General features: G+C 40.6%; 1 protein-coding gene across 2 annotated transcripts in view; it reads right to left on the bottom strand.

Moving 5' to 3' along the window:
* Positions 1–27,974, bottom strand: part of ARHGAP26 (Rho GTPase activating protein 26) — a 643,473-nt gene that overhangs the window by 454,383 nt on the left and 161,116 nt on the right. For both annotated transcript variants that reach the window (XM_064366439.1, XM_064366438.1), the window contains one exon: positions 23,360–23,477. The gene's annotated coding sequence lies outside the window, so the exon portion shown is untranslated. The remainder of the gene's footprint in view (positions 1–23,359; positions 23,478–27,974) is intronic.

Below are 27,974 nucleotides of genomic sequence, written 5' to 3'. Positions count from 1 at the left end.
GGTGGAAGGCCTGCAGGACTTGTTTTCCAATCACAGCCCCACTGATCAAACCAGGATCCAGTCAACACAGGGTGCAGTGAAGCAGCCAGCAGAAACCAGCAGAGGAGGAAGAAAGAGACTTTTAATTGCCCTCACTGCTCATTAGCATAGACACTCCCACCTTTGCCATGACAGTTTACAAATGCCACTGCAAGGAGCCAGCAATGGTCTGGAAGTTACCTTATATGGTTCTGGATACTCTTTGCCCCCTTTCCAGAAAGTTCTAAATAACCCACCTCTTAATTAGCATATAATTAAAAGTAGGCATAGGTACAGCTGCCAACAGCCCATACACTGCCCACTCTGAACACACTCCCTATGGGATAGCCCTCCTCTACAAGGAGCAGCACTGATTCAATGAAAGTTGCTTTCTCTCACCACTGGCTTGCCCTTGAATTCTTTCCTGGGCAAAGCCAAGAACCCTCCTGGGCTAAGCTGCAATTTTGGGGCTTGCCTGCCCTGAATCACTTGGAAGTCACACACTTCTACCACTTTCATTGGCTACAAGCAAGTCATAAGCCCACCCAGATTCAAAGGGAAGGAGATTAGACTGTACCTCTAGATGGAGGAATGACAAGAATGGGAGATATTATCATAGCCATTTCTGAAAAATATAATCTGCCACAGTGGGCCTGGCATACATGGTCATATTCAATACATTTTAAATGAATGAAATAAAATGTGATCCACAATTATTTGTTTTATCCCATTTAGGAATAGCAGGCAAATGTGTATAAAATATATACGTGTATTAATAATAACAACAATAATATATCAACTATCATTTGTTAAGCTCTGAGTTTATGCCAGGCACTATGGTAAATTATTTACATGCATTTATAGCTAGCATAGTGGCACATGCTTTTAATCCCAGCTGCTCAGGAAGCTGAGACACAAGAATCACTTGAGCCCGGGAAGGCAGAGTTTGCAGTGAGCCAAGATCATGCCACTGCACTCCAGCCTGGGCGACAGAGCAAGACTCCGTCTCAAAAAAAAAACAAACAAAAAAATTATTTACCACATATAATCCCTACAAGGTGTGACTGGTACTATCATAGTTCCCATTTTTCAGATAAGAAATTAAAGGCCAGAGTTGTAACCTGAACCAGCTTACCCAGATAATATTAATAATTATATGTGGCACAAACATATAACCTAATATGCCCATTCACAGACAAATATGTAAATATGTGAATACTGTGTAAATTTCTCATAAATTTAATCTGGAATTTCCACAAAAGACCTCCCATGCTTTCAGCAGTATTATCAGAGAGAATCAGAATGCAGCAATACAGACTGGGTATGGTGATTCACGCCTGTAATCCCAACACTTTGGGAGGCCGAGGTGGGTGGATCGCAATGTCTCAGAGATAGAGACCATCCTGGCCAACATGATAAAACCCAGTCTCTACTAAAAATATAAAAATTAGCTGGGCGTGTTGGTACATGCCTGTAGTCCCAGCTACTCGGGAGGCTGAGGCAGGAGAATGGCTTGAACCCAGGAGGCAGAGGCTGCAGTGAGCCAAGATCATGCCACTGCGCTCCAGCCTGGTGAGAGAGCAAGACTCGGTCTCAAAAAAAGAATGCAGCAGTATAGAAGCTGGCACATGGAGGGTGCAGTTGTCTCTCTCCTCCCAGAAAATCAGCTCATGAGGGTAGAGATCTTGTATTATCCAATGCAGCAACCCCAGCTTAGAACAGCAATTGGAACTTCAAAGGTGCTGAACATCAATGGGAGGGACACATCTTTAATAAGAAAGAAACAGGACTCATGAGACAACATCAGTTATGGCCATGCATGTAAATAGAAAAGAACAGTTAAGCCCCAGAAATCACTTTCATATGAAATAGAGAAACAGTTCGGGCAACATTTGGCCTAAATCCTTTGGATGAATGTCTGAATTCCTTCAAATTAGCCAATTAGTTCAAATAGTTCTGCTTTTATATATATTTTAAATCTACATTATTTCTGGCCTCCATGGTGCAAATAACTTTATACCTGTCATGCAATTACCTCCGATTTGTGGAAACTTTACCACTGGCAAGGCACTCCCATGTACATTGTCTCTGAGCCCATATAATCAGAAGTGGGCATGGACCAGTCACACATTGGTTCCTCAGCACCAGCTTGAGAACAGATCTGATCCATAGTGAAGGATTCATGGGTCCTTATGTAACTGAGAAGTTCAGGGGTAGATCCACCTTCAAGGCAGCCTCTGGGGATCTAGAAGATGATACCAGCACAAGCTTTCTCTCTCTATCCCTCAAGCTGACATTTGTCTGTGGTGGCTTCATTCTCAGTGGCTCTCTCAGCTTCTCCAAATTACATCCAGCAATATTAGCAGGAAGAGAGTTTTCTAAGAATTCCAGTAGAAATGACAAGGCTGGAGTCAAGGATAAAACAGCCCCACTCAAAAAACATAAAGTATTGGGGAGAAGTTGTTCCACCAAAGGACAAGCACAGTGCATTTAGCAAAGAAAGCAGGAATCGCTGCTGCACAGGCAGAAGCAATAATGTATAGTACACCTGACCTGTCCCCAACTCCCTCACAATGGATGCACCTCCTGCCGCATTCCCATGGTCCCGTAATTCAAGTTAGCACATATTCATTCTTTTTTATGGTTGATGCCATATATTGTGCTACACAGTGACTTCTCCTTCAGTTTTCCTATTTTAAAATAACAATTTGTGGTTGATAATAAATGTTCTATGACTCAATTAGTGATGGTTACACAGGCATTGCATTTGTCAAAACTCATGGGTGCATTTTATTGTGTATGAATTATACCTCATTAAAGGTTGATTTTTAAAAATGATGATGACAGTGATGCTGATATTTATTAAGCTTTTGCTGTGTAGCAGGATCTGTGCTAAGCACTCTATTACATCACCTTATTTAATGTTTGCAACAATTCTGAGAATTAGATGCTGCTACCATCCCCATTTTACAGGTAAGGAAACTAAAGCTTAGAGAAGTAAAGTGCCTAATATAGTTACTGATAGAGCTAGGCTTAGAATTCAGATCTATCTGGCTTAAATATTATACCCATATAAAATGTCTCTAGAAATACATTTTATATGTCTAAAAACATTGTTAAATAATAAGAACCAAACACTTAAAAATTGGATGAGGTCACATATGAGTGACAGAGGAGCAATCTCATTATGAGTTATGTGTGGTTTTCCAGGGCTTTTTGCTGGTATGTCCCAAATATGTCAATAATTATATAAGCCTCTAATTTGTTTTAGCTTTAAATCACAGAACCTACACTTTGTGTAGAAGCAATTGATTGAAACAGACATAAAATCCTCAATTTCCTTAAAGAAAAAAGAATAATCTATCCTCATAAAGCCATTGGCTCATAGTTCTTTAATGGAGGCACCAGCACCTACTTAATGTTCTTTGGCTCAAGAAATTAGTGAAACTCGTAACATTCATTCTGCACAAGTTTTCCATGTTAGCAATACTTTCATTTTTAGTTTTCATGATTTATTTCATGCTTGCCACTTTTCTACCTAATATTCACCCTTTTCCTTACTTATTTATTGAAAGTGCTTATATAACATTTACTATGTACTGGATACAGTTCTAAACACTTTTAAAATATTAACTCAGTTAATACTTAACAATACTATTAGTATCTTATCTCCCTTTACAGGGGAGGAAAGGGAAATGAATCACCTAAAATCATATAACTAACGAGTGGCAGAGATGAGATTCTCACAGGAAGTCTAGCTCCAGAGTTAGGTTATGTTTCTAGCAGAACCCCATTGTGCTCAACTAAAGAATTTAATTTCTTAGGTTTTCACACAGCTGGTGGTGGTCATGTACCACTTTCTGGCCACTGAGATACACTTGGAAGTCTATTGGCTGGGGCTTTGGAAAAGGTTTGTGTATCGTTTTTAATAAAGAGACAACTGCTGGCATACACCTGCTGCTTACTTCCCTTCCCTATTCTTTTTGCCTTGAATGTGGGTGCAACACATGGAGCAGCAGCAGCCATCTTGCAGTCATGAGGATGAATACCACATGCTAAGGATGGCTGGATAGGAAAATAGAGGGAGCCAGGTACCTTGGTGACACCCACGAGCCATAACACCCATCCCCAGCATACCCATCTCCCAACTACTCATCACACAAAGGGGGAAAAAACAACCTATTCGTTTAAACTACATTAATGGGGTTTCCTGCTACTCAAAGCCAAACACTGCTCTAGCTGATATAATGCACTAATTATAAAATCTATTGTTTCACCACCTCTTGAATTCTGAGTATCTGCGTTAATCCATGGTCCTTAGGTAGTTTTCAAATTAGAAAACCCTAGTTTTAAGGATGATTTCTTAAACATTTAAAGATGATGTCTGCATTTACAGGGCAGGAATATGTATTAAGTGAGGAAAAGTATTTAAGGAAAAGGATAATCTATTGATAAAAATAAACTGTTCAAAAGCTGATATGAAACCAGAACACTATCAAAGACAATTTCAATAGAGACCCAGGATTATCTGGGTTAATGAAATAATTGGCCCATTCTTCTATAATTGTTGGTGCTGAAATGACCAAATAAATTAGTTTACTTCAGTAAAGTAACCTAAACTAAAGCAATCCTATGTACCTTGTTCTCTTTCTTCCTTCCAAATCTTACACATAAGTATATGCTTTAAATGGACATTAGCATATTATAGATTCTGAGATATCCTGTGGTAAGTAATCCTGTGAGATTTTGCTTAACCAAGTATTTCTCAAATTTATTTGAGCACAGAATCCTGTTTTCCCCCAAACGTTACATCCTATGCATAGTGTTCTATAAAAATGCATTCAGGGGCCGGGTGTGGTGGCTCATGCCTATAATCCCAGCACTTTGGGAGGCCAAGGCAGGCGGAACACCTGAGGTTGGGAGTTCGAGATCAGCCTGGCTAACATGATGAAACCCCGTCTCTACTAAAAATACAAAATTAGCTGGGCATGGTGGCATGCGCCTGTATTCCAGCTACTCAGGAGGCTGAGGCAGGAGAATCACTTGAACCTGGGAGGCAGAGGTTGCAGTGAGCCGGGATCACACCACTGCACTCCAACCTGGGTGACAGAGTGAGACTCCCTCTCCAAAAAAAAAATGCATTCAGGAAATAGTATCATAGACTACAGGAATAAGGACATACAAGAGAAAGTGAAAATTTCTAATCTTTTGTCATTTTAGTTACTGCCAAATAGATAGTCTGTCATGAAGCTTTTTAGCAAACTTTCTGAAGCAAGTGAGAAACTATTACTTCTCAACTTCAAATCCTTATTGATGGATGGGCTTTTCATCCTTGGGAGTTCACATTTCTTTAGATGGCTTTGGTTTTGAGATGATGCTGTGGTTTTAGTGAGTGCATGTGTTTGTTGAAGATGGCTTAGTCCCAGTGAAGAAGGCAATATTTCAATAGATAAAGTATTCTGATCTTCTTTTCTTCTATGGAGAAGCCAGGATAAAAAATCAGTGCTAAAATGGATTATCCTCCATCTAAACACAGTGCAATGTCTGTTGGGGGAAAATGGATATGGGCAGATTTATTTTATTTACTTCCTCATTTCCCTTTGTATTTTTTTTCTGGAATTTCCCATCACTATATTTCTATTTTTGACTCAACAAAGCTAGTAGATGTTAAATTCTCAAACTAAAGCATTCTATCAATATAAAGACTAAACATTTTTAAAAGATTGTTTTACGGCCGGGCGCGGTGGCTCACACCTATAATCCCAGCACTTTGGGAAGCCAAGGCGGGCAGATCACGAGGTCAAGAGATCAAGACCATCCAGGCCAACATGGTGAAACCCCATCTCTACAAAATTTATAGACACTGAAATTTGGATTTCATATAATTTTTATGTCACAAAATACAAAAAATTAGCTGGGCGTGCTGGCGCGTGCCTGTAGTTCCAGCTACTTGAGAGGCTGAGGCAGGAAAATTGCTTGAACCTGGGAGGCGGAGGTGGTTGCAGTGAGCCGAAATCATGCCACTGCACACCAGCCTGGTGCCTGGTGACAGAGTGAGACTCTGTCTCAAAAAAAAAAAAAAAAAAAAGATTGTTTTGCCTGAAAAGTAACATTATGAACTACTCCTGTGTTTCGCAAAGCTGGTCAGATGATATAGGCCAGTCTAGAAAGTTTTCTTTGATCCATAATGAAAGGAGAAAAACAATGACCATGTAAAGTTTTTCATGAAACAATGACCATGTAAAGTTTTATATTCCATTTGAAAGAGTGCTTTTTGAGATTGTGTTTTTCCTATATATTTGGCATTAATGCACTTTTTTTTTTGTATTAACGTACTCCTTTTTTAAATAAAATGGTGAGTGAAAATAGCTGTATTTTTAAAAAATACCCACTGGGGCCAGGCATGGTGACTCACGCCTGTAATCCCAGCACTTTGGGAAGCTGAGGTGGGCGGATCATCTGAGGTCAGGAGTTTGAGATCAGCCTGGACAACAAAATGAATCCCCATCTCTACTAAAAATACAAAAAAATTAGCCAGGCATGGTGGTGGGTGCCTGTAATCCCAACTACTCTGGATGCTGAGACTGGAGAATTGCTCGAACCTGGGAGGCAGAGGTTGCAGTGAGCCGAGATCGCGCCACTGCACTCTAGCCTAGCCGAAGGAGCAAGACTCAATCTCCAAAAAAAAAAAAAAACCACCCCACTGGCAAAATTAATATTTGGAAGTTCTATGTCCCTCCAACTTTGTTTGTTGTTTGTTTTGTTTTTTATTCAAAAGTTTAGAAACCACTTCTTAAGCCCAAGTCAGTCATGTGTCTAGTTCGCTGGGTTCCCTGTGACTTGCAGAGTGCCTAGCAATAGGAAGCAACCAATAAAGTTAATCAGCAAACTTTTTCCATAAAAAACTTTTAGGCTTTGAGGGCCATACAATCTTGGTTGTACCTACTCAACTCTGCTATTGAGGCAGCCAAAAAACAGTGCATAAAGGAATGAGTGTGGTAGCTATATTTCAACAAAATTTATAGACACTGAAATTTGGATTTCATATAATTTTTATGTCACAAAATATTCCTTTTGTTTTTTTTCTCACCATTTAAAAATGTGATAACTAATCTTAGTTCACAGATCATACAAAAACAGGTGGTAGGCTGGAACTGGCCCATAGGCTGTAGTTTGTCCACCATTGGGCCAACCAAATGAAAGAAAAGAGTGATCAAGCACAGAGTAAGACCAGAAATCCAGAAATTTCAAATGTGTAGGTGCCAATTCTTCTTGGCACTGAGTGCTTTCAGGAAAGCCAGTTTAAGATATCAGCATAGCCTGGTGTCCCAGCTACAAATCAGGAAAAGCAATTCAAATCTATTTCTTCAGGTTATTGTTGATGAGAGGTATTATCAATGACACATGTGGCAACTAAGAGAGACCAAATAATATAACCACGACTATAAAAGAAAAAACTAGTAGATGTATTTACTAAATTAATTTAAAAGATTCAATTTCTTACTGTTCTCCACCGCCCCCCCCCCAAAAAAACAATGAGAAAAACAGGAGAACCAGAGTCCCAGTGAATACTAAAGAAAGAATTATCTTTGAAATGGGCTATTCATTGAATTACAGAACCATGGAGCTTTAGAGCTAAGAGAGATCATGAAAAACTTCCGGTTCAATCACAATATTTTAAAGGCAAGGGAAATTACCAGGGAAGATAGTTCCCCAAAGAAATTTATTTAGAGAATGATAATAATCTAGTAAGAAAATATATCTTCTGAAGACTACATAGGAAATAAGGCCATGTAATAAAAAGAGCATGGGGTTTTGAACACTGGGTTCAAATACTGCCTTCGACAGTTAATGTTTTTAAATTTCAAGCAAGTTACTTAAGTGAGTCTCAATATCTTCATCTGTAAATCAAGGACAATAATATTTTGTAGAGTTATAGTTAAGAACAAGTGAAGTAATGTACACAGTACATTGTTAGGCACATAATAAACACTCAATAAATGATGATTTGTATTGTTATAAGAACTTTTCAAATCTCAAAATTTACCAAGGCCACTAAAAAAAACTGAAATTACAGTTTCTAAACTGAGCTAAGAAATGAAACCCACTTATCTGATGTTCTTATAAAAGTAATTTTATCTGTATTCGTTGAAATACTTACTGAATTTCTATTTCTATATTTCTGGAAGACAATATAGTGCTGTTTTTAAACTTGAAACCACAAACTAACACACTTTCATTGTAGGATGGAATTTGATTGCATTAAAGCCGATTTGTCACTGAAATATCCCAAAGCTCATTCATTATGGAGGAATCCTAGCCCCTATAAACTTTAATTTGGTTTTTTATCTGACAATAATTTCGTAAATAAAAGAAATGTAATACTTAAAGTACCCAGTTAGTTTCCACAGATCATATTGGGCAAAAAAATAAAAAAACATAGAATGTCCTTATATTGTCATTTTCAAGTAGTACTAAGAGCAAAATCTTAAACATCAGATAGACATAGGTTTTAACCACAGCTCTGCCACTTCATGGCTGTGTGACCTTGGACAATTTACTTAGTCTCTCTAAGCCTCAGTTTTTCTGAGTGTGAAATGGGGTTAATAATAATAGTATCTACCTCCCAGGGCTGTGTGATGATTCAATGATATGATACATATAAAATGCTTTACTTAGACCAGTGTCTGCAATATAGTAAGCGTTCAAAAAAAAGTTAGCCAAATTAAATAACTTATCATATTGTTGGGAGAGGAACTTTGACAAATCCCTTTTTCATAATCTTTCGTTTCTTCTGGTGGTGTTAGATGAAACTTGAAAAGAACTGATTTTTAGAGTAATATTGTAAATTGTAAATAGGTGTTCATATGAAGATAGAACTGGAGGTAGATTTCTTCCATTGTTCTATTAAGCCAGGAGGAAACTAACAAGCTTGAGGGTTTCTAGGAACTGGGAACACAGGCTCAATTCAGGACTCTAAAAAGGAAAAGATGAGCTGGTTACTTTGAAGAAAGCAGAATCTATCCCTTCAGAGATACTTCCCTGCCCTCCCAATGGAAAGTAATTCCCTCTTAGTTCACTAGAATGTGAGTTCCCTGAAGCTCATGTTGGGCCTATCCGCTTCGTGGCTGTATCATCAACTTCTAGCACAGTGCCTGCATATTGCAAATTCCCAGTAACTACACAGCAAATGAATAAATGAGTGATCTTATACATGGACAACCCTGGTATATGCTCAGTGCTTCAAACTCTCCTTAGAACTGTAGACAAATGGTGAAATGATCTTACAGCTGTCATAAGAGGAAAAGAGAAATATGAACTCATAACCACACAGGCCCAGTACTAAAGTCTTGGACCACATGGACTCAGAGTTTCTAGGGGAAGGAACAAAGGGAATATAAGGCAGATGGGTAACCCCAGACCAAAAAGAATAAAGAAAAAACATTTTTACACACACATACCCACACACATAGATGTAGAAATGCACCATCCTCTGAGACCTGGGGTAAATGTGAATTTGGTGAGTTGTTTACTTCAGGCATAACAGTCTTTCTTCACTTGGCCTCTGGGTCTCCACCCTCTCATTTTCTCTTGGGTCTCCTTCTATCTCACCGGTTCCTCTTTCTCAGTTTCCTTTTCTGATTTCTCATTTTTCCAATCTCTAAACATTAGAATGCCCCAGGCCAGTTCTCAAATCTCTATCCATGGTCAGGCACGGTGACTCATGCATGTAATCTCTGCACTTTGGAAGGCCGAGGCGGGCAGATCACAAGGTCAGGAGATTGATACCATCCTGACTAACATGGTAAAACCCCGTATCTACTAAAAAAATACAAAAATTAGCCGGGCATGGTGGCATGCACCTGTAGTCCCAGCTACTCAGGAGGCTGAGGCAGGAGAATCACTTGAACCTGGGAGGTGGAGGTTGCAGTGAGCCAAGATCCTGCCATCGCACTCCAGCCTAGGTGACAGAGCAAGACTTTGTCTCAAAAAAAAAAAAAAAAAAAAAAAATCTCTATCCAAACACACCTCCCAGGTGCCCCCAACTTTGAATACGCCAGAGCTTTGAACACTATCAGCACACAACAACTTCCAACATCTAGCCCAGCTTTGTCCTCACTCCTGAACTCAGTGTACACAATTCACTGCTCAACACTCTACTTGTGTATCTGAATAGGCATCTTAAATTTAAAGAGAGATCAGAATTGAAATCTCTCCCTCTCACCTCTGAAATCTTGATTTTTCTCTCCAAACCCACTAAATCCAACCTTGTAGTTGTTCAAGACAAAATCTTAGAGCCATCCATTTTCCCCCCTCACAATTCATATCCAGTCATCAGCAAACCTTTTTGCCTGAGTCTTCAACAGATAGCTATCGTCTGACTACTTTTCCGCCTATTCTGCTACCACCCTGGTTCAAGCCACCAAACATTTTTTACCCGGATTATTGCAACAACCTCCATCTTTTACCTGGATAACTCCAACTGGTCTTTTGCCTTCTGCCCCTGCCACTCCCTATGGTCAAGCCCAGGCAGCTGGCTGTGATCCTTTAGAGTGAACCTAAAAGATAGCATGTCACTCCTCTGATCACAACCCTCCAGTGGCTTCCATCTTACCAGAGTAAAAACAAAACCACAATCTGACCCACAGATACTCTTCTCAGCTTGTGTCTTGCCCTTCTCCCTCCGCCCACTTGCCTCAGCTACCTGGCCTTCTTCAAACAATGTATACCTACTCTCTTCCCTCAAGGCCTTTACACTTGCTGTTTTCTCTGCCTATAATTCTTTTTTCATAGATACCAACATGACATTCCTTTTCTTCTTTCAAGTCTCTATTCCAATATCATCTTTTCAGATAGGCTTCCCCTACCTTGCCATCCAAAATAGCACACACACACACCCTCACCCTATTTTATTTTTCACCACAATCCTTATCATGGTTGTTGGTGACATATACTTTTTGTATGATTTATTGTTATTTTCTTCACAATAGAATGAAAACCCCACGAGACCAGGGTAAAAGAGTGGGAATGTGCAATAGAAAAGTCCTTTGTTCAGTGTTGTATCCCCTGGGCCTAGAACAGTGCCTCACACATAACAAGTACTCAAAACACTTATTGAATGAATTAATGAATAATATCATTTTGGTGCCATATTCTGTATATTTCAATAGGAAAATGTAAAATCAATAACCATTTGCTGAATGCCTTCTGCAGGGTGAATACTATGTTAATTTCATATTCAGAATGAACTACAAAGACTAGTTGACATTCCATATGGATTTAAAATTAATTTAGAAAATATTAGCTTGACAATTCAAGATTAAGGTTTACAAAAGTTGACTATAAGTAAATAAATAAACTAGAGAAACAGAATCTTATTTTTTTGTTAGTCATTCTTCTGATCCATTGTATTAAACTACTATGTATTTTAGGTTCTGTAGTATTTGGTTTTGGCCTCTAGAATTAATCCTTTGGACCAGAAAATGCAAATTAGATTACCTCCAAGTTTCTGCTGGCAACCTTCCATCTCAAGCTTAGATAACAATCTCCTCTAGCTTTTAGTATTTTAGGGAGTTTCTTTGTCACATGAAGAGAGCTATGAAGACCAAGAGAAAACAGACCTATAATTATAAGAAGAATCATAAGCGCTTAAGAAGAAACATAGATCTACAATGATAACTGTTCTTTCATTTACCAGACATTTATTGAAATCTTACTATGATTCAGGGGCTGGACAAGGCATTCAGGAGGCAAGGATGAACGAGACATGCCCACACCTTCAAGGAACTCACAAGGGAGTCTGAGTGACAACCAGAGGACCTGATCTTCACAGTGCAATGAGAGAGGGATGACCATTGTGCTATGGCAGCCAATGTAAGAGCACCCAGCTCAGCCTGAAGAGTACCAACAAGGCCTCCCACAGGACCTGCACCTCAGCTGAAGCTTGGGGTGAGATATGTTCCAGACAGAGGGTAGAGCATGCACAAAGCCACAGTGGCATGAATCTGTGTAAGGTGTGTAGAAAAATACCAACATTCAAGGCAGTTCACTCTAGAGGTAAAGCTGGAAGGCGGAGCAGAAGGCAGAATACAGGGAACTTTATTTAGCATATTAAAGAGTGTGGTAGGCAGTGGAGAGCCACTGAAGCAGAGGGATGTGATTGATATATGGAAACACTAGGAGGGAGGGAGACCAGTAGGGAAGCTGTGGCAGCATTTAAATAAAAGGTGACACAGGTCTGAATTAGAGAAGGAATGAAGATGGGCAATAAGAGGACAGACTTAGAAATACTGAGTCAAAAATCAAAAATCAGTGCGACTTGATGTTAAGGGAGACTAGAGGGAGGAGGCAATGACAATCTTGAGGTTTTGATCCTGGACGGTATTACCAAGTATCAATACCAGTGCAGATAGGGTCAGGAAGGAAGAGGATTTCATTTTTAGGTTAAACTTGAAACAGTAAGGGAAAAGCATTCTATTTCTCCATGCACTAACTACCTATAAAGGAACTCTACGTGAATTTCCAAGTGTGAATTTGGAGGGAGAGGTCTCTAACTTCAGAGAGTTGGGTATCATTGGCACATGGATATTCAGGAGTTAACGTATGAGGATGGTTGGCCCAGTACCTGGGACAAAGGAGGCTCTCAGCAGGTGCCTGTTGAAAAGAGTAAAGGAAGAGTTGCTCTGCAAAAGTATGTAAAAAGAAAAGAACTGGAAACCAAAGACGAAACTCCAGAAACACAATGCTTCAGGGTTGGGTAAAGGAAGCAGAAAAGGAGTGGTCAGAAAGATGGTGTCACAGGGATAAAGTGAGATAGGCATAGGAGCCAAGTACACCACACCTCGTCAGGTATCATAAGGGCTTGTACAATTCTGAGCCTTCTCCCATGTTAACATTTCTTCATGAATTATTCCTAAATTGAAAGTTAAGGTCAGGCACGGTAGCTCAAGCCTATAATCCCAGCACGTTGGAGAGTCAAGGCAGGCGGATTACTTAAACCCAGAAGTTTGAGACCAGCCTGGGCAACATGGTGAAGCCCTGTCTCTACAAAAAATACAAAAATTAGCCAGGCATGGTGGAATGTGCCTGTAGTCCTAGCTACTCTAGAGATTGAGCTGGGAGGATCGCCTTAGCCCAGGGCGGTCAAGGCTGCAGTGAGCCACTATTGCATCACTGCACTCCAGCTTGGGTGACAGAGTGAGACCTTATCTCAAAATAAAAATAAAAAAAGAAAGTTTAGTAGGTCTCTAGATGGAAAATAGAAATATTTATTTTTTCTAGAGCTTTGTTGCCTTCTAATCCAAGGGTTATTTGAGCAATGGTTGCATTTCTAGTTATCAATTTTAATTCCAAGTTTATGCTATTGTGCATTTTTGTTTTAAATAATTTTGGATACTTTTTTCCTCATTTATGATTATTTTCTATTCTTGGTGTTAACTCCCTAAAGCTAATTTAAACCAGAGCAGGCAACTTTGTCACTGTAAAAACAACAGAATGTCTAAGATTGGGTTATAACATTTAGAATTATATTCATGTACTGATGAGAGAGATTGTGGCTTCTGGCCAATTTTATGTGAGTGTGATGATTACTGGCTGTAAATATCTATTTTTCATTTGTTTTAATTTCATTTGTTTTTGCCTACCCAGCATCCATGCCCGATTCTGATATAAATAGCATCAAGTTTTTCTTGAAGAACCACTTCTCTCCGATTCCTAGTGCAACTGATTTCAGTAAAGCTGGCTCCACTGGGCTTCAGAAGGGGAGGAAATGCAGCCCAGAGTTCACCAATGAAACACTGCAAACCCATGGGCCCAGTGATTGGCTCAGGGGTGAGCTTATGACCCAGTCAGAGGCAATGAGATAGAATTCTTGGACTTGTTAGAACAACCAAAAGTACTCTTTGCTGAACTTGAAGCTGGATGTGGACCACTGTTCCCATAGCACACAGGGCATCATGGGAAAAGACTGTCAGAATAAAGCAAACACAGAGGAAAGACAAGCTGAGAAATGAAGAAAGAGAGACCAAGTACTGAAGACATTCTTCGAGATCCTGTCTCTGACAATTCCTGAAGCTAGCATATTGCCATACTTCTCAAATATGTGAACCTATAAATGTCCTTTCTAAGGTTTGGTCAATTTTTTTTTTTTTTTTTTGAGTCGGAGTCTCACTCTGTTGCCCAGGCTGGAGTGCAGTGGCACAATCTTGGCTCACTGCAACCTCCACCTCCTGGATTCAAACGATTGTCCTGCCTCAGCCTCCCCAGTAGCTGGGATTACAGGCACCTGCCACCATACCTGGCTGGTTTTTGTATTTTTAGTAGAGATGGGGTTTCACCATGTTGGCCAGGCTGGTATCAAACTCCTGACCTCAGATGATCTGCCCGCCTCACCTTCCCAAAGTGCTGAGATTACCAGTGTGAGCCACCAGGCCCAGCCTGTCAATTTTTTTTTAATCTTTTCCATTACTTGCAACCAAAACATCCAGGGGAGAGATATCATTTGATCTCTACTTTCTCTGCCTCATCCACCAACAGGGACTCAAATGTCCAAGTTCATGTTTCTTCCCAGCGAGCCTATCATGCCTTCCACACTGTGCTCAGCATTTTCAGGTCAGCCCCTTGTTACCTTCTGTATCAAGCCCACTCTCCATTACTTTGCGCTCTGTGTCAGCACTTGGTTCCTAAGCTGAATTCACAGCCTAAGCTGTGGGCCTCACTGCTTCCCATGGACACTTCCTGTTTATTATATTCACCTAGAACAGGCTCTTTCTCCCTTGCCAATCTGTTTGTTTTAGTAAGTAGAGGCAGGACTGGATGGAAGCCACTTCTGTCCCCAGGCTTAGAAAGCCCAATGCTAAATTGTTGGGCCTGGCTGCCACCCAACAGCACCGGTACATTCTGTTCAAGCTCAGACTCTCGGTCCGAATGTTGTACTTGCTGCTGCTTTTCCTCCCTGCCTCCCTGGACAGGTTTAGCCTGATGTTATTCCCAATTCTGTCATGTCTGTTGTTGCCATGCCACCCAGGACCTTTGTTATTTCCCCCGCAGGGATCTTGGGAATTTCTGTGAAATCATACTTTAGTGGTCTAGTGCAATCTAGCTTCCAAACACGATTTCACAACCACTGCAGTGATATCCTCCCTTCTCAAATAAGGTTGTTTCTCCTTTTCCTGCCTCTGGACAGGCATGATAAGTCATTCATATCTGCCAAGAGAGAAAAATAGCTATCTTCAAAATTATGTAAGAGAAGAATTTTTCCTTCAGCTTTCCCTGAAACACACAGCAATAACAGAGAGACAAAAGCTACTCTGAGTAAAGGTGATGACTTGATCTCCTTTCTCTGCTTTTATTATCTTTCTCTCATTCAATCAGTATAAATGAAGTAGCCTCTTATGTTCTTGTCAAGCCCTGGAGAAATGAATTGTAACCATTATTGATTCAACAAATATTTAATTGAGCACCTATTGCATGCCAGGCACTGTGCTACATAATGAGTTCACAGAAGTGAATAAGACAGACATGGCTAGGCGTGGTGACTCATGCCTATAATCCTAGCATTTTGGAAGGCCAAGGTGGGAGGATCACCTGAGGTCAGGAGCTTGAGATCAGTCTGGCCAACCCGGTAAAACCCCATCTCTACTAAAAAACACAAAAATTAGCTGGGCATGGTGGCAGGCACCTGTAATCCCAGCTACTTGGGAGGCTGAGGCAGGAGAATCACATGAACCCAGGAGGCGGAGGTTGCAGTGAGCTGCGATTGCACCATTCCACTCCACCATGGGTGACAGAGTGAGACTCTATCTCAAAAAGAAAAGATAGACATGATCCCTGCTTCATTCAGATTAGAATCTAGTGAGGGTAGAGAAAAAGCAGCAAATATGTAAACAAATAAATGAGCAAAATTTCAGACATGCTATCAAGAAAATACAAGGAGAGGCTGGGCATGGTGGCTCATGCCTGTAATCACAGCACTTTGAGAGGCTAAGGCAGATAGATGACCTGAGGTCAGGAGTTCAAGACCAGCCTGGCCAACATGATAAAACCTCACCTCTACTAAAAATACAAAAATCAGCTAGGTGTGCTGGCAGGCACCTGTGATCCCAGCTACTCAGGAGGCTGAGGGAGGAGAATCACTTGAACCCAGGAGGCAGAGGTTGCAATGAGTGTGATCATGCCTCTGCAGTCCAGTCTGGGCAACACAGTGAGACTCTGTCTCAAAAAAAATAAAAAATGAGAGAGAGAGAGAGAAAGGAAAGAAAGGAAAGGAAAGGAAGGAAGGAAAAGGAAGAAAGGAAAGAAAGGAAGAAGAAAGAAAGAAAGAAGAAAGAAGGAAAGAAAGAAAGAGAAAGAAAGAAAAGAAAGAAAGAAAAGACAATGCAAGGAGATAATGTATTTCAGAGTAAGGGGACTATTTTAGATAGTGTGATCAGAGAAGACTGTTCTGAAGAGGTAATATTTGAGATAAAATCCAGGGAAGAGAATGTACAAATACATGGAGACCCACCCAGGAGAGCATTCCAGGAGACAGCAGGTGCAAAGGTCCTGAGCCTGGAGCTGGCTTGTTATGTTAGAGAAGAAGGCTGGTAAAATACAATCCAAGAAATAACAGAGGGACCTGGTCTGCCTGTTTTTCTGGACAGCCCACAGCTGAGAATGATTTTTACACTTCTAAATGGATGAAAAACAAAACAATAATATTTTGTGACATGTGAAAATTATGTGAAATTCAAATTTCAGTGACTATAAAGACAATTTTTATCGGAACATAACCACACTCATCCATTTATTTATTTTCCATGGCTGGTTTTCATGCCTCATTGGCAGAGTTGAGTAGTTACAAAAGAGACCATGAGGCCTGTAAAGCCTGAAATATTTACTATCTAGACCTTTGCAGAAAACGTGTACAGACTCTGTGTTAGGGGAACAGGAAGAAATATCTTCCCAAGCTTGAGAGAACCTTGAGTTCCTTGAATTCCTCAAGAAGTCTTGAATTCTTTTGCCTATACATAACAGAAAACCAGTGTCCAATTGACTTAAACAATGTGAAGGATTAAAATAGCCATAAAGTGATCATATTCCCATCAAGAGGTAAACTATATCCTCTCCCCTTGAATCTCAGTGGACTTTGTAACTGCTTTGACCCATAGAATATGTCAGAAGTGATGCTGTGCTCTGGTCTTAAGACATTGGCAGCTTCCACTTTCCATCTCTTAGAATACGCTCTCTAGAAGCCCTGCACCCTGGGGAAGAAGTCTGAGTACCTTGAGATCTCAGGACATGTTGAAGAGGTCACGTATCTGTGTTCTGGTTAAAGGTCCCAGCTGAACCTAGACTTGCAGCCAGCACTGCCAAGGTACCACATATGTGAGGGAAGCCATCTTGGACTCTAAAGACCAGCCCATCAGCCAGCTGAATCCTACTAAGGGGCCTCAGTCAGTAATACATGGAATACAAGAATTACCTAAGTCCTTCCTGGCTCCTGGCCTACAAAATTGTGAAATATAACCACATGGATTCTGTTTTAAGCCACTCCATGTTGTGGTAACTGTTTTATAGCAATAGACAACCAGAAGAAACAATACAGAAATCCTATTATCTCATATAAGAAGCAGCTCAGGGTACAGCAAGGGCCATCTAGAATATACCCAGCTATGCTTTTATGCAATTTCCTTGACTCTACTTTTCACTTTGGTTGGTTTAATTGTTAAACTGAGAGCAAGATGACTTTAGTAGTCCTGGGAGTCATGTTTAAACCTGACAATGTCTAGAGAGAGAAGACTGTTCTTAAGAAAGAGAAAATGTAGGCTAATCAGGATAGACTCTGGAATTGGGAATTGGGTTACCTCCCTTGAGTCACTGGGGAAGGGATGGACACCTGATCGTAATTGAGGTTCTATTAGAAAATAAGTAGGTGAGTGGATATTGGGTCAACAATACACTTATGCAAAGTATCTGTCTTCCGCCATCACTCATTCATTCATCGATTCATTCATCCAGAATAGTTTCAGTTTAGTAATATGAATATGCTTCTTTGTAAGTCAAAAGTGGTAAAATAACCATAATTTCAAAAGGTTAAACAATCTTTGTCAAGCTTGTATGACAGTGGGAGGCATGGAGCTAGATGTTAGGACTATTAATTTAATAGCAATTAAATCTGCTAAGTTCAAGAAAGGGGAAGAACAGGACCAGCTATATAACCCGCAGAACCCAGTGAAAAATGAAAATGGAGGACCCCTGGTTCACAAAATATTAAGAATTTCAAGATGGTGACAGAAGAGCATTAAACAAAGCATGGAGTCCTTCTAAGTGCAGAATGACTGTACATGTGGCATGTCCATGAAGCTGACTCTGGGAAAGAACAGACGACCACAAAGAGAACAGCAAGGGCCCTAGTTTAGATTGAGTTGCAGGAAGAGGGTGTTAGGAAGGCCTCTCTGAGGAGTAATATTTAAGCAAGGACCTGAAAGGTGTTTAGGAGTACCCAGGTAAAGAGTGGAGGAATGCAGCTTCCTAGAAGAAAAATAGCACTCTCCCTTCTTCTCCATCCTCCAAGTTGGTTAAGAGACAGCATTAGCCTGTCTTCATTAGCTGTGATGAATCAAGATAAAGGTAACAGATCCTTTTCCTGTTTGTGCCAGCTCGGGCCTATTTCCCACCCTTTTTTGTATTCTAGACTTTGGCACCTGGGTACCCTCCCCATATAATTTGATCCTCCCCCTTTAATATTGTAGATAGTCAAGACCACCCTACAGGGATCCCAGCCTTGCTCCTTGCTCAATGCTTACTACGCTCAACACTTAATACGCTCAACACTTAATATGCTCAACGGCAGACACTTTCTAGGAAACAGCCTAACCTGCCTGATCCACTCAGTACAGGCTTGTCACAAATAGGGAAAGACTTTCCCCTGTCCTCACATTCCCACAAGCCTCAAACCATGAAATCAGCTAACACAAATTGGACCTCAAAAAATTTTATCAGCAAACCCAAACCGTTCCCCTAAAATTGCTGCATTCATCTATTTTGCATTGCTATAAAGGAATACCCAAGACTGGGTAATTTAAGAAGAAAAGTTTATTTGGCTCATGTTTCTGCAGGCTGTACAAAAGGCATGGCACCAGCATTTGTTTCTGGTCAGGACTTCAGGAAGCTTTTACTCATGGAGGAAGGTGAAAGGAGAGAAGATGTGTCATATGGTGAGAGAGGAAGCAAGTGAGAGGGAAGAGGAGATGCCAGCCTCTTTAAACAACCAGCTCTCACATGAACTAATAGAGTGAGAACTCACTCATTAGGGGGAGGAGGGCACCAAGCCATTCATGAGGGACTTGCTTCCATGACCCAGACATTTCCCATTAGGCCCTACTTCCAACACTGGGGGATCACATTTCAACATGAGATTTGGAGGGGACAAATATTCAAACTGTATCATACCTTATTCCATTTTTAATTCTGCGACATTCTTTTCCTATATCAGATCCTACTGGAAATTTGATGATGTAGTGGGCCTCCAAGTTGGTTGTAAGCAGAATCAGATGAGCAGCTTATTAAAAACACAGATGCTCCAGCCCTATGCCAAACCTCGCTTCTCTATTTTTAACAAGCTCCACAGGTAATTCTGATGCACTGCCAAGTCTCTGAACCACTGCTTTAGCAGACCGGACAGAATAAGGAAAAGTTCCTATTTGACTGTTAGGAGTCAGAACATTTCCTTTCTGCCACTACCTTGTGGCTCCTGGGCAGACCACTTTAATTCAGTTCCTCAGTTGTCTCTTTAAGTAAAGTGATGATTTCTCCACGACATCTCTGCCCTAGAAACTTGCTGTAGTATGAAAGTATTGATACCTTCCCATGATCTAGTCTCTCCTCAGGTGGCTGTGCCTCAGTTTCCTCGAGGAACTGCCTGCCCCTCTCCCACTGTAAGATGGCTTGGTAAGACTGTCAGTCAAGGTGCTCTGCTGCCCCCTGGCTGCCCCCTGGGCCCAAGACCCAAGTTTCACCAACCAGATTTTCTCTCCCAGGAAATGAAATCTTGAGAAAACTGAAGCAGAGACAAAATAAATGAAGTTGATTAATCTGGTATGGATGACCCCAAAAATGTGTTAGTTTATACTTCCTAAGCTATTATCCTGGTTGCTGTGCTTTCTGAAACCTGGTTTTTCAGCCTTTCCCTCAGATCTGTAAGTAACCCTGATAGCCTTCTAACAAATTATTTCTTTTGCTTGAGTCAGAGTTAGTTCTGTTGCTTGCCACCAAAAATTTCTAACTGATTCTCACAATCAAGATATTTGATAGAGTGTTCTATGTAATAATGATGTCATAGCTTCCATTCTTATAAAGCCATTGTGAATGATTTTCTTGTAGCTAAAGTGAGCATTCTATGGAAGGTCAAGAGTTTGTTTTAATAATGACATCTTTGTTCCAGAAATTGCACACAGTGAAAATTTCCTGATAGGATAAGAGGTTATTCACTGTCCTGCTGAAATATCTTCAGTGGAAACAGGCCTTGGGTAAATACTCTTCCTTTAAACAACGCTTATTGTTCTGGACCCAGAGAAGGAAAGGAAAAAAGAAAAAGGAAAAGAGTTTGAGCTCAGTTTAAACCAGCTCCCATTCAGCTATATCTTCCCTTCACACACAAATTTAATAAAAAGTTGACTATGTATTTTTTAAAGGCTGGAAATTGCATCCAAATACACATTTTAAGGGGTATTACAGAGAAAATAGCTTTAGTGATTGAACTCTTTTCTCTCATCAGCCTCTGTTTTATTTCTAACCTTATCTGATTGTTAGTTTTTACTCTTTCTTATTGTTACTGACATCCTCGCTATTTCTCATTTTTATTGACTGTGTTAACAGTTACTGAGCACTTCCTGTGAACCAGGCACGATGCTAGATGTTTAACACGCATTACCTCATTTAATCCTTACAGTGCCCTTCAAAGCCAGTATTATTATCCCCATTTTACAGAGGGGAAACTTGAAGCTCAGTGAGGTTAAGTAACAGGGCTAATGTGCAATGTGACCACTCATTTATTATCTGTATGTCCCTATCTGTCCCCAAGTCTTCCTTACACTGTGCCCCTGCCTTAAATTCAAAGTACCTGCTTAGTCCAAAGCATCATTGGAAAGAATATTAAATGTAGCATTGCATTTCAAAAAAAAAAAAATGACAACTGAACTCACTGCCCATGTCATGTTCTATATTCCTGACTAGACTATAAGCTCCTTGAGGGCAAACACTATGTTTTGTTCACCACAGTATTACCAGTACATGCCTAGCACAGAGGAGGTTCTCAAAAAATGCTTATGGAATCAATGAATATCCTGTAGGGTCCTCAGAATAAGGGACCATCACAGGGTTAGGAGAAAGTGTCAAGAAATCCCTTTCTGGAAATAGAAATTCCAGGTTACCCTTAGTGAATTCAGCCAACTTGGAAGCTTGGCCAAGCTTTTAAATAGCTTTGGATGATTTCAAACTTGGAATCCTGGGCAGTGATTTCCCTTCCTGAAGAGCTGTTCCATCTTCTAGGCATAGTCATGCTTTGGCTTGAGTTTATGAGGAACAGAAGTTTCAAAAAATCTGATGGGGAAGTATAAGCTAAAAGGCTCAAGTACCAGTCATACTTTTCCCAGGGCAAGTGAGCTCTCAGCGATCTCAAAACCAGGTACCATGCTCTCCATCAAAAACTGGGAACATATTGTTATTTTATCATTTTCAGAGATAATAACTAGAGATGATTTTTGGTTGACATAAGACTCACAACATATCCTTGGGTGAACTCTTCGTGTCTCAGTTCCTTTAATGGAAAACAGTCAAGTTCAAATACAGTCAAAATCTCTAAGTAGAGTCAGTCTCATTCATTCCCTGCTATTTAGTTCAGAATTTGACCTTTGGATTCAGATAAACCTGAGATTAGGCTTAGGCTTTGGCTTTGACTTGTATCAGTCATGTGACCTTGAGTAGAACACGGTAGCTCTCAGCCTTAGCCTCATCTCTTGTTGGGAAGATGGTAAATGTGATAATGTGTATAACGTGTTAAACCAGTGCCAGGCACATGCTAGGCAGTCAGTAAACAGTGACTTAGGTACAGCGATATTTCTGCTGGCTTCACTTGCACATTATATTTTAAATAGTTGAAAAGTCCAGTGTGTTCTTAGTGTTTTAACTGGCAGGTGTGATCTGAAGTCATCCTTCAACTAAGTAGATTACTTTATCAACTTCAAAATTGTAAGGAAAATTCATTTAAACTAAGGCAATGAAGTGGCATAGACATACAAATGAAACATCTGTCCTGATCTCTGCCTTGGAAAAATACAAAACACTATAACGCTATTATTCTTACAAAGATTATTTTAACCATTTATTTTAAAAATCAGCATTATTATTGCATCTACCTTGACTGTTTTATTGTCCAAACTTTCTGTATCTATTTTAAGACTTAAATATAAAGTATGAAACAGGTTTGACTTTGAGCATAGTGAACAGAAGAAACATCACTCCTTTCTTAAAAGAGATGCTTAGCAGGCATTTTAAAATCCCCATCCCGTTGCGTTCTCACTAGATTACTGATCAGTACTTTACAGTTTCAAGCCAGATAATTCAAAGGCTCAAGATATCAGTTAGATCCCATTGACTAAGGTAGATCCATACGAATTAGAAAAATTCTGATACTGATGAGAACCCTTTCCTGATGTTAGGTGTGACTAAGGATCTGTTTCAGCTATTAGAATATGGGCAGTAGTTTACAAGAATCAGAAAACAATTTTCTGTGTCTCCCTTCTCTTTGCCAGGGACAGCTGGTATTGATCTGTTCATGTAGCACGAGCAGAATAACTTTATGTCACTGTAAGCCACTGAGATTTTAGGGCTCTCGGTTTCTGCAGCATAGCTTGGCCTTTCCTAACAGATATGGAATAGATATAAATGCAGTTGACATGTATAACAGACATACTCATGGAGCCACACACGGAGTCCTCTTATCTTGTTCTACAATTAATATCCAGAAGATAGTGGTTTAGTGGGATAGAGAAAAAGCTCTGAACTACAGTCAATATCAGAATAGCTTTAACACACTGGCAAAAAGATTGAGAGGCATCTCTTCTATGTCATCATGAGAGTGAGAAACATGACTCCTAAATCTGTATTCCTGGCTGGAATTCTCATCTGTCAACAGGTGTCATTGTCACCCTGAAGAGAACCAGAGCAAGCTGTCTCTCCCTCAGCCTCATGCACTCATCTAGTGAGTTGTAGTCTGGGGCTGACCTCAAACTGAGAACTCCTTGGGATATAGCATGCATCCCAAGTAGCCCTCGCTCTAGGGAGTTTTTTTTTTAATCTGTACCTCAAGTCCACATAGCAGAAGTGCTCAAGGTTGATGCTAATCTTCGACACATCATCTGTTCCCAAGCCAGCCTCTCCATGAAGGAATCAGTGATCTTTCAAATACTTTCTTTTCATAGCTGAAATGAACAATAAATATTATTTATTATTTTAGGAAGAAACACATGATCTAAATCCCACTAGTAATAATGACAATGGCATTTTTTAAGGGTTTGCTGTTTGGCACTAAGACACATACGATTTTATTTAATCCTCACAACAATTTGATTAGGTAGTATATTATTAGAGTTCGCCAGAGAAACAGAACCAGTAGAGATATATGAGATGCATTGTAGAATTGGCTCACACAATTAATGGAGGATAAGAAGTTCCACAGTATGATGTCTGCAAGTTGCAGAACCAGGAAAGCTGGTGCTATAATTCAGTCTGAGTTTAAAGGCCTGAGAAATGGGAGCAAGAGCTCATAGTATAACTCAGAGTCTGAGGCCCAAGGCCAGAGAAGCTGGAGGGTGAAGATTCTTGCTGGTGTCAGTCTCAGAGTCCAAAAGCTGAGAACCAAGAGCATTAACGTTCAAGGGCAGGAGAAGATGGACGTCCCATCTTCAGCAGAGAGTAAATTCATGCTTCCTCTGCCCTGTCATTCTATTCAGATTAGACAACACCTGTCCACATTGATGAGGGTGAGTCTTCTTTCCTCAGTCTACTGATTTAATTGCTGATCTCTTCCAGAAATATCCTCACAGACACACCCAGAAATAATGTTCTGCCAGCTATTTGTGCATGCCTTAGCCCAGTCAAGTGGATACATCATTGGTAGGTATTGTCATTTTCTTTTTTTTTTCTTTTTTTGAGATGGAGCCTCACTCTGTCACCCAGGCCAGAGTGCAATGGCATGATCTTCTCACTGCAACCTCTGTCTCTCAGGTTCAATCGATTCTCCTGCCTCAGCCTCCTGAGTAGCTGGGACTACAGGTGCCCACCACTGCACCTGGCTAATTTTTGTATTTTTTTAGTAGAGATGGGGTTTCGCTATGTTGGCCAGGCTGGTCGAATTCCTGACATCAGGTGATCCACCCGCCTCAGCCTCCCAAAGTGCTGGGATTATAGGTGTGAGCTGCCGTGACTGGGCCTGTCATTTCCTTTTTTACAGATCAAAAAACCAAACCTTAACGTGGTCAAGTAACTTGCTTAAGGTCAACCAGCCTAGAAGTGGGAAAAATTATGCAAACTCCAAAGCTGTTCTTTGCAAGGAGGCCCACTTTACTCCCCCTCCTGGCCATAATATTATATATCAATCTCCACACCCAAGATATAAACCCTGGAGTTTTCCTTGTCTTCATTCTGTTGCCAGTGACTTGATTACATCATTTCTGGTCTGACACCAACACGGCTCCAGTATGTTCCCAGGGAGAATCAGGCCCCCAACACCTGCTAATTTCTTCCTGCCTTTGCAGAAGAGAGCCTGGGAACTTAACCTAAGGAAAAAAATAAAAATAAAAATAAAGTGATCCTAGGAGAAAAAAACTCCTGGGATGAAGAAAAGTTATTTTCTTCTTTGACAATTCTGTGTAACTAACTAGTAACTGTGGAAGAGAAAAGTGATCTATGCGTTTGTTAGAGACTCTGGGGCCTGAGGCGGAAATAGACACTGTGAGACCAAGAAGGGGGCGGAACCAGAGGCTACAGCCAGGAAACAAAAGACAGGAAACAGGATTTCTTTTTTCCAACGTCCAAAACAAAGCTGATGAGGAGTTTGGCAGGAAGAGGGACCACCATTTCATCCTTCCACTGGAAAAACGACTAAATGCTCAAAATTGAAGATATGTGGGAAGGGATGAGTCATGGAGAAATGGTGATATATAATCTTCTCTTTCTGAGAACAGTCACTTAATATTCCTGCTCAGCATTCTTTTATTATTTGACAGCAGTCCTTGTGCCTCTCTATGGGAAGCCAGGAAGGGGTCAGAATCATCTCATGCTGTTTATTACGGGTGCACAACTGGGAAGCTGCACTGTCTTCCCCTCCCCTCCTTTCCCTCCTTCATGTACTGCTGTTCCCTCTTTCAGTTATGCCTCTCCCACTGTTAGCATAGGTAGCTATTGTTTATTTAAGTCTTAGCTTAGATATCACTTCCTCAAAGGAATTTTCCTTGATCCTTATTCTGTGGCAGAGTTGTTAGCTGCTTGCCCAGGACCCATTTTCCTCCTTTCTTTCTTTTTTTTTCTTTTTAAGACAGAGTCTCACTCTGTCACCCAGGCTGGAGTGCAGTGGTGCAGTCATAGCTCACTGTAGCCTCGAACTCCTGGACTTAAGGAATCCTTCCACCTCAGCTTCCTAAGTGGCCATGACTACAAGCACGTGCCACCATGCTGCTAATTTTTAAAAATTATTATTATTATTATTATTTTGTTGAGATGGGGTTTCACCATGTTGCCCAAGCTGGTCTTGAACTCCTGGGCTCAGGCAATCTGCCTGCCTCGGCCTCCCAAAGTGTTGGGATTATAGGCATGAGCCATTGTGCTGGGCTTTATGTGCATTTATAAGCAAGCTTTCTGCTTAATATCTCCCAGGCTTGAAGCATATTGACTTTCCTTCACCAGCGGACATTATCCAAACAAAACATTATCCAAATAGCTCATATTTACTTGTGTGTGTTGGAAAGAGCCATTATTATTGGAAACTATTTAGATTTTGTTTTAAAAATTTTTCTGGAAAATATTTTCAAATCATTTCTTTTGTGGGGAAAATGTCACTGAGATGAAATATTTGTCAAAGTGTGGTAGTACCTGTTCCCACTTATCATTTGATAAACTGGCATAGACAATGCACAGTCATACAAAGCACATCATGCAAACCTTAGCTGGTGAGCATAAAAATGACCACTGCCCCTGATTTGCGAGCAGCCCCTGACTTAGTTTGGACTCTCCCAGAAGCAGACCTGGAAACAATGATTCAAGTGCAAGGCCTTCATTTGGAAAGTGGAGGGACACTGCTTAAGGGTTGGAGAGGTGATAGAAGAAAGGAAGACAGCCAAAAATGATGTGTTATACAGCCAGCTACTATAGTGAGTGACGAGAGTCTAACCCTACAGAGATACTCTGGGGAATAGTATCCCACAAGAGGCATGGGGAGCTGGGGCACTTACCCACCAATTCCCATCAGCCATCAGCTACTCTCAGGGTATTAATTCCCTTGCAGTCTACAGGGCATGGCAGAGTGGCCTTCTATCCTTCTATGGTTCCCAGAAAATCCCTCATGCACAGAGATGCAGATACTGGCAGTTAGACGTGTCCACAGCACAATGAAACAGTAAGGTCTGATGTGCACTGACAGCCCTGACCACAGCCCCTTTCAAGCAAAGTTCAGACTTCAATGTCCTATTTCACAGGGGATGTAGAAGTTTTTAGATAATACAAGGACACATTTATTTTTTATTTTAATAGTTACAAATTAAGTTTCAACATTGCCTTCCACTTAATGCACAAGGTGCTGGTTTCCAGTTTGTGGTAGTGGTGAAATATATAGATTGCAAAAGAAATCAATTTTTTTAAAGGGCATCCATTGATTTAAGGTATATTGAAGAAAGGTTGGGCATGGTGGCTCATGTCTGTAATCCCAGCACTTTGGGAGGCCAAGGTAAGTGTATCACTTGAGGTCAAGAGTTCAAGACCAGCCTGGCAAACATAGTGAAACCCAATCTTTACTAAATATACAAAAATTAGCTGGGTGTGGTGGCACATGCCTATAATCCCAGCTACTTGGGTGGCAGAGGCAGGAGAATTGCTTGAACCTGGGAGGCAGAGGTTGCAGTGAGCTGAGATGGTGCCAGTGTACTCCAGCCTGGGTGACAGAGTGAGACTCTGTCTAAAAAATAAAACAAAATAAAAAGTACACTGTAAAAATAATTGTACAGGTAGTAATCAATATGCAAAAGTAATAGAGAAATGACTGAAGTTTGGAAAACCGTGATGGATTTTTTTCTTTTTTTCTTTTTTTTAAGATGGAGTCTCGCATTGTCACCAGACTAGAATGCAGTGGTGCGATCTCGGCTCACTGCAACCTCCGCCTCCTGGGTTCAAGTAATTCTCCTGCCTCAGCCTCCTGAGTAGCTGGGACTACAGGTGCGTGTCACCACGCCTGGCTAATTTTTTGTATTTTTAGTAGAGACAGGGTTTCACCACGTTAGCCAGGTTGGGGATATTTTTTATAGGTAGTGAAAGGGAAGCATAAAGCCAGGCTACTAAGTATCTGTGAAGGAATATCTAATGTGTGCCCAGCACTTTTTTAGGCATCAGTAAGAATGTAAGAGACAGAGAAAGGACAAACCCCACATTAAGGTTTTTACCAGTAGCAGTAGTAATAATGGCTAGCATTTAGTGGCATCTTTGGCTTACTATCACCTGACCTGGCTTCCTTAGGAAGCTCTACCAGCCTTCATAAAATACGTGAAACAACAAAGCATGCTCTATTCAGAGTATGAGGGTCAGACTTCCTAGAGGATGATTTCATTAAAATTTCAGAGGGAAAAGCAGCAGCATGGCAGGATGAGCAGAAACAGGACTGTGCCGACCTGGCAGTGGTCAGAGCCAGAGAACAAGGAAGACATAGCCTTAGG

This window comes from Aotus nancymaae, unplaced genomic scaffold, assembly GCF_030222135.1.
Source record: "Aotus nancymaae isolate 86718 unplaced genomic scaffold, 86718_ANA_hifiasm-v0.15.2.pri h1tg000064l_1, whole genome shotgun sequence".
NCBI classification, from domain to species: Eukaryota; Metazoa; Chordata; class Mammalia; order Primates; family Aotidae; genus Aotus; species Aotus nancymaae.
The sequence above is the reverse complement of the archived record's forward strand: the minus strand, read 5'-3'. Positions and strand labels throughout refer to the sequence as shown.